This window comes from Gallus gallus, chromosome 1 (genome assembly GCF_016699485.2).
Source record: "Gallus gallus isolate bGalGal1 chromosome 1, bGalGal1.mat.broiler.GRCg7b, whole genome shotgun sequence".
NCBI lineage: Eukaryota > Metazoa > Chordata > Aves > Galliformes > Phasianidae > Gallus > Gallus gallus.
The window spans coordinates 187,832,356-187,844,948 of record NC_052532.1 but is presented as its reverse complement, the minus strand read 5'-3'; the positions used below and the strand labels follow the sequence as shown (position 1 = coordinate 187,844,948).

Genomic DNA, 12,593 nt, shown 5'->3' with positions numbered 1-12,593 from the left:
CAAGGTTAACTCCCAGAATAGCTACCTGCGCTGCTCAACTATGTGGTTGTGCATGCACGCGTATATGTGTGCGTGCACACTTGTTCATAGGTATCTGTCTCCCAAGAGGTATCACAGTCCCTCTCAATCCTTAATGAATCGTTTTAACATGCAGAGACATTCGCTTCAGTTATTAAATAAGGAACAGAAGGGAGTTGCCAATCAGAGACAAAGTGATTTGTCCCAAGGTCACACAGAAAAGTCTATGGCTGAGCTAAGCCTTGCTGTATCTGGAAAATAAATTCATTCCATTTCTATTCTTTCTTTCTGGCAAGGCAAATCATTACCAGTGAATAGTAGGGCAATATCACACACACCAACAAGCCCAGGTATTGCAGTACCTGAATCGCCTTCTGCCCTACATATAGCCCGCTCCTGGGGAGGGGTCAGTGCCCATTGCCTTTTAATGCCCAACCCGCGATGTCCCAGCAGCCCCGAGGTGTGCCCCACAGTCTTGCTTGCCCCCCTGTAGCCATGCTTGTCCTCCAGCAAGCAGGGCACGGAGTGAGAGCAGACAGGGGGGAGGGAAAGGAAGGAGTTCCTCCTGTATTCACATGCTTTCTGACCGTGGTCAGGGGCTCATAAATTCCTTCTCCCACTCCTCAGCATTACCTTATCGGTGGCAGCAATCTCTTCTTCCTCCGGTGGCGGTAAAACAGTCCTTTCAGTGGCAGCAATCAAGACCAGTAGGGGTAGGCACCTCCTATTTTCAGCACGGCAGAGATAGCATTCCTCACACAGACCTTCTTGAGCTGAATAATCCTCAAATGCCTCTGCAAAGATCACCAGCAGGTGAGACCCGCTCGGCTCGCATTGTCACTCCTCCAGCTATGGGCATATCCTGTTTTCTTCTGATCACAGGCAAACGCTGAGAATTGAGGATCTTACCCCCGCGCCTGCATGCACACAAGCACACGCCATGCAACACGCTGTTCTATCAGCATCGCCCAAGTCTCATTTGTAAGAGGCGTGAATGGTCCCTAGATTTAAGGGGGAGGAGGGGGGAGCGAAAGCCGTGAGGAGGAGGAATAAACAAACAATGAGACGACAGATGGGTCTCTGCTCTCTGCCACCTTGGTCTTCCTAAATACTGTCTGCAGTTTGACCCACCTGCTTAAACACCTCAGCCCCTCCTCACGGTTACAAGGCTCCAACCCCTCTGCCTTTCCCAGGGGTTAATTCTGCCTTTTGCCCTCTCTCCAGGTGCTCGTAAGGTTGTGAAGTCGCCCTATGAAGGGGACACCTCCCGCCCGCACCGCCCCTTTCCAGCAAGCAGGGAAGCGGCGCTGGGCTCAGAACATCATCACCCGAAAAAAAAAAAAAAAAAAGGAAAAAAAAAAAAAAAAGCGATGCCTTCTTCAGGAGGGTCTGTTTTAAACAAAGAGGCGGGAAAGAGTTTACCCTTGCGGACCCGACGGGATTTTAGCGATTTCGCTACGCCAAAGTTTCACATCATCCTCCCCGAAAGCTGAGCAGCACCTGTGGTCCGGGGGCCGGAGGGGGCAGGGGGCTCGCAGGGAGATCGCCAGGCTTCAGCGCAACTTTTTAGTGCCACCAAGTGGCACTCCCTCCCCTAGCAAACCAAGCAGCCTGCCAGCTCCGGGCTCTTCCTGGTAAGGGGAAAAAAGGGATGCGAGAGTCGCGACCCCTCCCCACACATACACGCATCGCTATCAAGCACAAATGACTGCTGGCCGTAGGAAGGGCAAACTGCTCTTTCCATCCCTCGCTTCTTGCCTTCGCTGCAGGGCAGAAGGAGCAGTGCCCAGACAAAGGCAGCCGGGGCTCCTTTGAGACAGCTCCTCCGCGGGATCTGCCCCTCTGTGCCACATGCAGCGACCCCCTAGCCACCCAGTCCCTTCTCCTCAGCACCTTCTGGACTTCCTGGCCCCACAGCATTACTGTTCCCCACCAGCATCCCCAGATCGTTCTGGCAGACCTACAGGCATGTTTCCTCCTTGCCTACCTTCTGCCCCCAACCACAGTTCTCTGTCTCTTTTGCTTCCCCACCTTCCCAATAAGAAAAAACATAGTAAAGCTCTCCGCTGTTAGTTATGAGTCCCCCACACATGCACCTTCCCTCGGTTAACCCTTCCCTCCCAGAGCCAGCCAAGGATTTACCTTCTCTTCCAGCATCCCTGCATCCTCACAAAGCTTCCTCCCTCCCTTTCTCCTCCCTCTCACATATGAGCCCAGTACATCTCAGCTCCTGCTCCCATTCACATTCAGATGTCCCACACGGGGTGGGCAGGGGCCTCCGGCACAAGATTGTGCGATGTGGGGGTGTGGATACAAGTGTGACAGGGACCCTGGGTAGTCTAAGCCCTGATGAACTCAACACCTGCCAACACTGGTGCTTCATCAAGAGCAAGAGCAAACAGTGACAAACCATCACCAACACAGTCCTGGACAGGGGTCCCTTCTTAATTCAAAGCTATTCTTAGTAAATAAATAAATAAATAAAATTAATAAATAATCAAGCAAAATGCCATTTAAGTAAGAGCTGATCTGGCATTTAAGAGGCTGTTGGGTCCGACCATTTATGAGGCTGTATTTGCAGGGGAGGATTAGCTCATGCATCCATTTTCGGGAATTAACAGCCATTCTCTGTCGCTGCAACACAGCTTGGCATTCCCTGCTGGTTCCCCCCTCTTTGAGTCGCTGCTTAAAATATTATCTTTTTGAAAAATAAAAATAAAAAAATACCAAATGACCCAAATCCCAGCTGCTATTTGATGCAGTCCTCTGGGGTGCCTGCGCTGATATATTGAAGCTGCACTGTGTCCTCCCCTGTGCCTCTGACCAGCTGGGGTAACTTTGATAAAGTTGTTGGGGAGCAGAAAAAGAGAGATTGCCTTGCAAATGTTCCATCCATAATCCTAATCCCCCTGTGTTCCTTCTACTGCTCTCTCCCTATTACCAGATTCCGAACTTGACTGCTCCTTTCATCCCTAGAGGTGAAGGATAAGAATCCCACATGTGCTTACCAGGTGTGGAGCCTGGCCACTTTCTCCTTCACATCCTCCTTCAGTCCCAGCCTGGGCCTGGCTGGGAGCCTGTCATCCAGCACCTGCTTTGTATCTTTCCCCAGCACTTTTGGCTCCTGCAGCCCCTGAAGCCCTGGCAGCAGCCAGTTGTTAAGCAGAGGGCACTGTGAGCGTGCATGCATGTGGTTCTAGCTCAGCTTCAAGGGCCTTTGCATTACCTCTTAAAGAAACGGAGACACGTTACATGACAGAGAGCCCATTAGTTACCAGGGGTTTCCCACTCCTGCAACAGTCATGGTGAAATGATAGCGAAGAAGCATCCTTCTTTTTCATCCCATTTGCCCCTCAAGCATTGCCTTCCTGCCAACGATGGCATGGGCTGTGAAATTATTATATCAGGAAATTGGAGACAGAGAAAAATAAAGGACTGATGTATATAAAGAAGGCGCAGATCAGAAAAAGGAGGGGAGGGATGTCTCTGTAGAAGGGGAAAGTGAGATCAAAGGCAAGGTGATATTCCTGTGCATAGCACTCTTTGGAAGGAAGCAATAACAGAAGGATCTGGGGAGAGGGGAGATGCAGTTGTTTTGCTGGGCTGTCACAGCAGTTTTCTATCTCCCCCAGGGTCTATGTATGTTACTTTGAGAGTCAGAAAGCAGGCACCTCACTGGCAGTGGAAACACCCAGCTGGCTGGGATGATGGTGGGTGGCCACAGCAGGTGATCCCCACACAAGCAGAACACACAGATTTGTATGGATGCGGTGACAGTGGATGCAAAGCAGCTCCCACACGCATCCCCAAGGATTTCCCATGAATCAGAGCACAGAGTCAGAGTTCACTGTGCCAGATGTTTGGAGCAGCTGGATCAAAGATTAAAAGAGGCAAGCAGAATGGATGAGGGTGGCCATAGCACTTACATTCCTAATGTCTCTCATTGACCTTTTGAACAGGTGCCCTATAAATACAGATATGAAAAAGGCTCTTTTCCTTTGCTTCCTTCTCTTTGTTACAAACCATCTTACAGAACCCATAAAAGTAGTCAGTGTCTTTTCCACTGATGGTAGATTATATTTCCCCTACCAGAAAATATCCCTTCTTGTTTTGATACTGTTTTAAAAGTGAATAAAATGAAGGCTTCTTGCACCAATTTGCAACATCATCAGTAATAAATAAATATCTCAGTACCTGCATGAGGGGATATAATGAGAACATTTTCTAAGTGCACTATTAGTAACACTCATTATTTCTGCAGCAGTAGCATCTATAGACAGTAACACATTGGGCAAGGCTGAACACGCTCTGAATGTCTGCAATCTGAGGAGCTCGTGAATACAGCAAATTGCAGGGGAAAAGGAGTATGAAGAAGTCTCCAGGTATAATCAGTACCTCCAAAGAACATAATAACCACTCTGCCACTCTTAGACTGAAAACAATGAGGTTAAAGGAATACTAATTTGGATTCTCCTCAGTTCCAGAATTAATAAACCTGTGGGATGCTGATGGCGTGATCAAAGACACAGTGTGGACAAGACGGTGTTACTGTATTGGCCAAGATGAGCTAGGTTCCTGTTTTTTTTACAAATCAGTCTGTAAAACTAGCTCAGTAATGATAAGATTAACAACAACAATAATAATAATGATAATATGAAATGATGTGTTTATATATATATATATATTCTAATCAAGACAACAATACTGTCTACTAGAAAAGGTGGAAAAGATGGAGCAAGGTGAACAATCTACCTTACATTATTCAAATCAAGACAGTTATTCTTTCTTCTTAAGAAAGTATCTTAATGGCAAGACTCCTATGTAATAGAAGAATAAGTAAGTGCAAATTAAGCTATACAACATATTGTAAAACAGAATAGTAATCTGCCAGTACATAATAATGGTGCTACTCTCAGAATCCTTAATGATGTTGCCCTTTGTACCTCAAAGAATGTAAGGTTTTATATATAATTTATATGTCTATTTCATAATGATTTACATGTAAGCTTCCTGATCTCTGTTGATTTAATACAGGGAAACAGACTTTTGTAGTGTGCAATTTGCTTAATCTACCTTAAACTATGAGAGTGGTAAGGTGCTGGATCAGGCTGCCCAGAGAGGTTGTGGATGCCCAGTCCCTGGAGGTGTTCAAGGCCAGGTTGGATGGGGCCCTAGGTAGTATTAAATGGGGAGGATGGTGGCCCTGCCTGTGGCTGGGGGGGGGTTGGAGATTCATGATCCTTGAGGTCCCATCCCACCCAGGCCATTCTGCGATTCTGTGTGATTCTCTAAACATTTATTTTATGATGATGAAGGAAGAGGTATTAAGATGTGCCCACTTCTCTTAATGGATTCTGAAGTGTACCTGTTCCTCTTAGGATTATCTATGCTATACTGATGTGCATTTAAGGAACCTACGAGTAATTTATGGCTGTTGACTGTGTGTAGGTGTAAATGAGGAGCTGAAACACCCAACCCTTCCAAGGGTGTTCTAGTTCAGTGTAAGGAAGTGTCCCAGCTCTTAGTAACATGGGAAGACCCATGTTTCCCAGACTGAGCCTGGCTGTGAAACTCCTTCAACATTACACAGTCCCTGCGTAAAGACTCTTATGTTAGCTGATTTAGATTTAGAATCTGTGACTGAAAGTGTCTGTACACCCTTGCTTGGCCTGTTGCTTTTGCCCATTATTAGAAAACAGGGCATGGAAGAGTAAGACCAAAACATAGACCTCTGAGGACGATGTGTGCAAGAAGACTATAAGGGAGAAGCAAAGACTTGCACATATCTGCAGAGATTTAAATGAGTAATGCAGTGTGCCAGATGCAACTAAAAGATGCCCTCAGATTTACCAACAAGTCATTATTTATGAGAATGAAACCAGTTTGCAAGGCACCTGAATGGAAAAAAAAGCCTAACACAAATTGATGAGTTTACTCTAGGGACTTGATCTTGGTGTTTTCCTCTTAATTTTTATTAGCTCTTTCCAAAGAGTGAATTTCACATCTAAAGTATAAGTTCTTGCCAAAATTAGTATTAAAACATTTGCAGCAATACAACTTTCTGATTCATAATAATTCAGGATCAGTAATTCCAACCAAGGAAATCTAACTTACATTCTACCTTTGTGAATAAAGGTGTTACTCCTATTATTCAAGGTCTCTATGAAGTTATTTCAATGTTTTAAACAAAAATAATTTTATAAAACTATTTTTAAATGACACTTAGGCAATGCCTTCTTTTTTTCCTGTTATTTTCAATATCTTAAAGTTAAGCATCCGTGCTTTTTATATTTAGCTACCTTCTCAGAGCAAACACCCATCACTGTTTTCCACCAAAGGGTTGCATTGTGCTTGAAAAGACTCTGAACCAATGTTTGAGGATCTTAGTTAAAGATAATCAATGAAAACAAAGGCAAAGACTGCAATAAGGGTTTGAAGCATAAGTAGACTTTGCTACCAAAATTTGACAAAAAGTAGATGATTTTATATGAATAATAATTCAGCAACTCTAAACTTCTCAAGAAACTCCATATCTACTTAAGATTGTTTATTCTGTGCTGGGGAAATTGGTTTACAGCTCCTTTGTCATTCAAAATCTGAAACTTGTGCTCCTATTTCTACTCAGCAAGTGGGGGAGTACTTCTAATATGGTTAAAAGAATGTGAAACCTCCAATTATGCTGCCATGTGATATACTATTTTTTGCTCTGTAGTCAGATTAGAGCACTGACTGGATAAAAATCAATTGATAGGTTCCTTTTGGGTTTTGATCTCACTCCTGCTTACATCTGCACACTAGACTGGCATCCTCTGAGGAACAACAGGGAGAGGATGGGGAAAGGACTGTTTATCTTGTAAAGCCACAAAACCTACCCATTAAGGGATCAGATCTTTGCCACTGTTACTGATTTGCATGAGTATAGAATAGGGGAGGTTTGGTGTTTTAAACTGTTTTTTCCTTTGGAATTTTCCTTCTCACAGAATCCAGAATTTGCTCAAATAAGAAATCTTAATATCAGAGATACAGAATATTTTTACTTCATTTCTACTGTGGAGAACTGCCCTTTGGTTTGAGAGACACCCTCAGGGCTACTCTGCATGGAAACAAACAGAACAGAATATGAACATAATGAATTTCACCCAAAGAAGACACTGTCCTCAAATGAAAGTGGCAAAACATCACTATAATACTACATACTAGTCACTTTACTGGTGTATATCAGATGAAACACTGTCGTTTCTATCTATTCTTGGCCAGCTAATTCCTCCTGCTGACACTGTGATCTGATCCTCATTCTCTCCATGAACAAAGGAATTTGGCAAAAGACTAGAAAATACGTAGCACAGAACAGTCTTGCTCCAGCAGACACACAGACTAGAATCAGCACGTGGCTGCTTGGCAGTCCACCTGCCACAGAAGGTGACTGGGAGCCAACTCTGTCTCCTTGCTTGTACTCCTTTCTGTGCAAAATATCAGCTGGGAAGGATAACCTGTAAAAGTGGCAGGAGGCACAGACACAGAATAATTTCAGTCCTTCTCCTTCCTGTAGGACATCAAAAGAGAGAAAAAGAGAAGTAAAATCAGCATTAAACAAAGGTTCTGCGTTTGGTATGCAGCTAAAACCTATACATCCCCAACATTTCTTTTCCAAGTAAACAATAACTGGCTACAGAGGAGGACTGAGTGGACAAAAAGTCTTTTAATTTTGAACACAACTACTTCCCTGAGCAATGAGAATTGAGGTTGTTCACAAATTTACAGTTTCTGCTCAAATTAAGTTTTTCATGGCCCATTGAAGAAGCAGGTGCATCTCAAATTTTTATTCAAGCAGTGAGCAAGCTCTTGAGATTGTGAAGCAGGTTCAATCCAGAAATGGAAAAGGCTGATGAAGAAAATGAGTAATTAAATGACTGTGAACTATAGTTAAATACCAAATGTATTTCTGTTCACTTACATATTGCACTCTTTTTTCCCTTTAGGTATACTAACCTACAAAAATACTCTAAAAGGTTGTTCTGCCAAACTGCACGGTCCTCAAAGTAGATATCCTTTCCCTATATAACAGAACAGATTTTTTTCCTTTGATTACCAATGCCCACTAAAAGAAAATACAGTTAATATAAGGCAGTTTGGATGTTGGGTGCTATATGATATTTTATGTCTAAGGCTTTTTTTTTTTTAAATAAATGAAAATAAAAAGAGTTGAACAATCATATTTCACTTATAATTAGTGTTTCCCAAACATCTCATCTGGCTTGAAACATATAAACCAGAATGGCTTGGGTTGGAAGGGACCATAAAGTCTACTGAGTCCAGCTTCCTGCCCTGGACTAATTGCTCCCCACCAGCTCAGGCTGCCCAGGGCCCCATTGAACCTGGCCTTGAGCACCTCCAGGAATGGAACATCCACAGCTTCTCTGGGCAGCAATGCCAGTGCCACACTGCCCTCTGAGTAAAAAAATTTTTCCTAAAATCAAATGTAGTTTTCCCATCTTTTAGTTTATAGCTATTCCCCTGGCCCTGTCACTATTAGACAGTGTAAATTGCTGGTTGTCCTCCTGCTTGTAAGCTCACTTTAAGCACTGGAAAGCCACAGTGAGGTCTCTGTGGAGCCTTCTCTTCTCTAGGCTGGAAAAGCCCAGCTCTGTCAATATTTCTTCATAGAAGTGCTGCAGCCCTCTGATCATTCTTGTGGCCCTCCTCTGAATAATTCCATTGCTGATGAATCAAAATTATTTTCCAGTAATGCACAAATGTGAAAGGCTTACAGATTGCTAGTGGTACACAGTTGGATTCACTTCATTAGACATAGACCGTTCCATGATATTCAACTCTGGTTGTTTGTACTCCCTTCACAACCAATGGAGACGAACTGATACTTGGGTGATGAAGTTAGTCTTATCCCTAAACAGGTGTGGCTCCTCTCTACTGCCTGCAGCTCCAGCCCGGGTTGCTCCTGTGGGACTACCCATGGGCTGTGCCTCCTCCAGGCCTCATCCACTGCTGCACTATGGGATCCTCCATGATTGCACATGGAGATGTGTCCAAGAACTGCACGGGGACAGCCTGTTTCTCTATGGGCCTCTCCTGGGCCTCAGGGAACTGCTGCTCCATACCTAGATCACTTCATGCCCTCCTCCTGCACTGACCTTGGGGGCTGCAGGGCCACTTCCCCCCCCCACCCCTCACCCCTCTCTGCCAGCTGCAGTTGCACAGCACTGTTTCCCACCCTTCAATCTGCTCTCCCAGAAGCCCAGCACTGTTCATGGCTCAGCTCTGCTCAGCAATAGGTCCCTATTGGAGCTCCTCTGCTCTGACATGGGACACTTCTGCTCACAGAGAGCACGCCTCAGCCCCTACTACCAAAACCTTCCTGCATAGGCCCAATATATAGGTAACTGTGAATACCACAACATAGACCTCTGTTTGGCGAGTGAGGATAACAACTATCTGTTTTTTTCCTCCCAGTATGTGCCACTACCTGAATATGAAATTCAAATGTTCACCTTTCCACTTCTTCCTGTGTTTAAACATTAGGTGCATTAAGGCAGCTCAGAGGCTTCATGTGCTCAAGAGCACTCTGCACTATTCATTTGTCAAACCCACCCTACTGTACGTATTTCTAATGCACTCACTCCCACAGCATTAAGCTGACAGAAATGCCTATCATAATACAGACCTACTGAGATTCCCTATATGAATTCCGACCTTAGGAAACCATGTGAAAAATCCCACTGTGGCCCCAAGAAGTTTTGAGAGAGAATTTCAGATTTAATTAGGATGACAAAAGAAATACAGGAAAAAAAATATTTGGTTAGCATTTTGTCTCTGAAGAAGATTGATGGATAGGAATTTGGAAAATCTCTGAGGGCAGTAGAATTTTTAAAAAAGGCAAAGAGAGAGTAAGGGAACACTGAAAATCTTCTCAGTAAACCTACTCTTTGCTAGAAAGAAAGTCTTTTTCCCATCTAAAAATACTACTACAGATCTACTACCTTGATATTATAACTATAAAGTAAATTTTCCAAGTTTTCTAATAGATCCCTAGAAAAGACTAGATGTTTGCAACATGCCAATGAGAACATGCTGTTGAAAGAAATGGGAAGAGACTTAACATGTCAAGTAGACAAAAATGCTCCCCATTTACATTTACCAGACCGTTATAGAATGTTGTGCAAATAGTATCATAAAATCATCAAATCACAGAATGGCTTAGCTTGGAGAGGACCTTAAAAACTATCTAGCCCCAACCCCTGTCATGGGCTGGTTGCCATCCACCAAATCCAGCCGCCCAGGATCCCATCCAACCTGACCTTGAATGCCCCCATTGATGGGGGCACAGCTCCTCTGGGTAGTCTCTTCCAGCAGATCACTGCTCTCTGAGTGAAAAATACCTTACTAACATCTAACCTGATTTTCCCCTCTTTTCATTTAAAAGCATTCCTCCTTGTCCTAACACTATCAGACCATACAAAATGTCAGACCCCCTCCTGTTTTTATGCTCCCTACAAGTGCTGAAAGGACACAATGAGGTCTCTGTGGAAGTCTCCCCTCTCCAAGTTGAACAAGCCCAACTCCTTCAACCTTTCATCATAGAAGATGTGCTAAAGCTTTTTGATCATTTCCATGGCCCACCTTTGGACCCACTCCAACAGTTGCTACTCCTGGCTTTGCTGCAGTCATGTGGAAGGCAATAGCACCCTGCAGCTCCCAACCAACAGGAGTTCATTTGCCCTGCTGAGGCAATTCCTCGCTTCAGTGCAGAATGCAACTGCACCAATGCTGTCTGCCTGCAGAGAAGGCACATTGTTGCATGAAGCAAATTGCTTTACTGTACACAAACTGTGCACTCCGGCTTCCCACACTTCTCTTAAAGGTGGTGGATTATTCTTAAACATAAATAAAATTAGAAAGTAGTCAAAATCTGCCATACCCTACTCACCTGATGGGAAGCTGGAATAAGAAGGACACAGGCCTACTTTACAAAATATAATATCCAAAGCCTGTACTAAGACAGAAAAATACTTATTCCTATGTATGTAATTTTTTTTATGTGGTTCTCAGCCAGAAAAAAAAAAAATGAAAACAGAGTAAAATGAAGAACCAAATCCTAAAGAAGGAAACATCTTCATCTCCTGTGACTGTCACTAGTTATGTGAGAGAAGAGGCCAACGCCCACCTTGCCCCATTCTCCTTTCAGGCAGTTGTAGAGAGCAATAAAGTCTCCCCTGAGCCTCCACTTCTCAGACTAAACAATCCCAGGTCCCTCAGTCACTCCTCATAAGACCTGTGCTGCAGAGCAAGTGCAGGACCCAACACCTGCAGACTACATTAACATCCTTTCCCTCCTCCATCAGGTGAGTTGCTAGATCATAGAAGATCAGATTGGTTAATCAGGACCTGATTTTCATGAACCCATGCTGGCTGGGCCTAATCCTCCAGTTGTCCTATACATAATGTGTGATCTCACTGAAGATGGTCTGCTCCATAACCCTTCCTGGCACCGAAGTCAGTCTGACAGTCCTGTAATTCCCCAGATACTTCTTCTAGATAGGAGTCACATTGGCAAACCTCCAATTCTCTGAGACCTCTCCAGTTGGCCAGGAATGCTGATAGTCAACTAATCACAAAGGAGAGAGAGAAATGAATTTCTCGTAATGTGGTCAATTAGCTTATTATGATCATTTTTGAGCAGACAGCTTCATTCTGAGGTGATGCTCAGAATGCTGCCATTAAACAGCTTCAGTCTGCTATGCTTTTCAAAAATACTGATACTGCTTCTGCTTTCTTGATGTTTTTTTTCTTCCACTGGAAGAACACTAAGAAGTTGCTTACATGGAGTTTAACAGCTTTGAAACCAAGGATGTAAAAGATTTGCTGATACAATGATGGAAGTACAGAAATTATATCAGTCTAGATTTTTTTTCAGTTGTGAACATAGAACATTTGTGGCCTATATTTGAGATTGTCAGTGCTGTCATTATTCTTTCAGTAGCAAGAGAAGACCTGTGAATTCTCCAGAAATACCCATTAAGAGTTCCAGTCAATATATTAATTTAAGGAACATGAGATAAACGTGGAGGAAAACTTTGAATTAATCAATTTGGTAATGACTTGCTAATTTAAAGAAGACTTCAAGAATATGTATTGCCATATTATTTTTGTGGGCCTATTTAAGAAATTCTTTCCAAAGATAACAATTCTGTTGCTTGCACTCACTGAAAACAAGCTATTCCTTCTAGCCAGAAGGAATTATTTCTAGATTATTCCTAGAACATGAGGGAGTTTTAAAAGAACATTATGAAAATCTCTTCAACCATCGAAACAGTCAGTGCGTTGTACTTACAGTTCAGCACAGTATCTAAGTATGCTACCAGATCATTTCAACTTATAGGCAGCATTCCTCTCACCTCACTTTGGCATTCTGTGATATAGATCCATTATTTTTTCTACAACTCTGTTCATGCCAAGATGCGATGTTAAGATATAATTAAATAAACCACATTTTCTTTTCAAAAATCACATACTCCAAGGCACAGAAATTTGCTCTGCTGCAAACTGCTGTCTTCTGGTCT

The 12,593-nt window shown here is 43.4% G+C and overlaps 1 protein-coding gene across 4 annotated transcripts in view; it reads right to left on the bottom strand.

The window, feature by feature from the left end:
* The window catches only part of GRM5 (glutamate receptor, metabotropic 5), a 254,953-nt gene extending 252,736 nt beyond the window's left edge, over positions 1-2,217 (bottom strand). For 3 of the 4 annotated variants that reach the window (NM_204138.2, NM_001397865.1, NM_001397866.1), the window contains exon 1: positions 652-999. The gene's annotated coding sequence lies outside the window, so the exon portion shown is untranslated. Of the gene's footprint in view, positions 1-651; positions 1,000-1,149; positions 1,650-2,160 lie in introns of those variants that run through there. The other variant, XM_015279791.4, reaches the window with a different exon arrangement.
* Between the last annotated feature and the right edge of the window lie 10,376 nt (positions 2,218-12,593).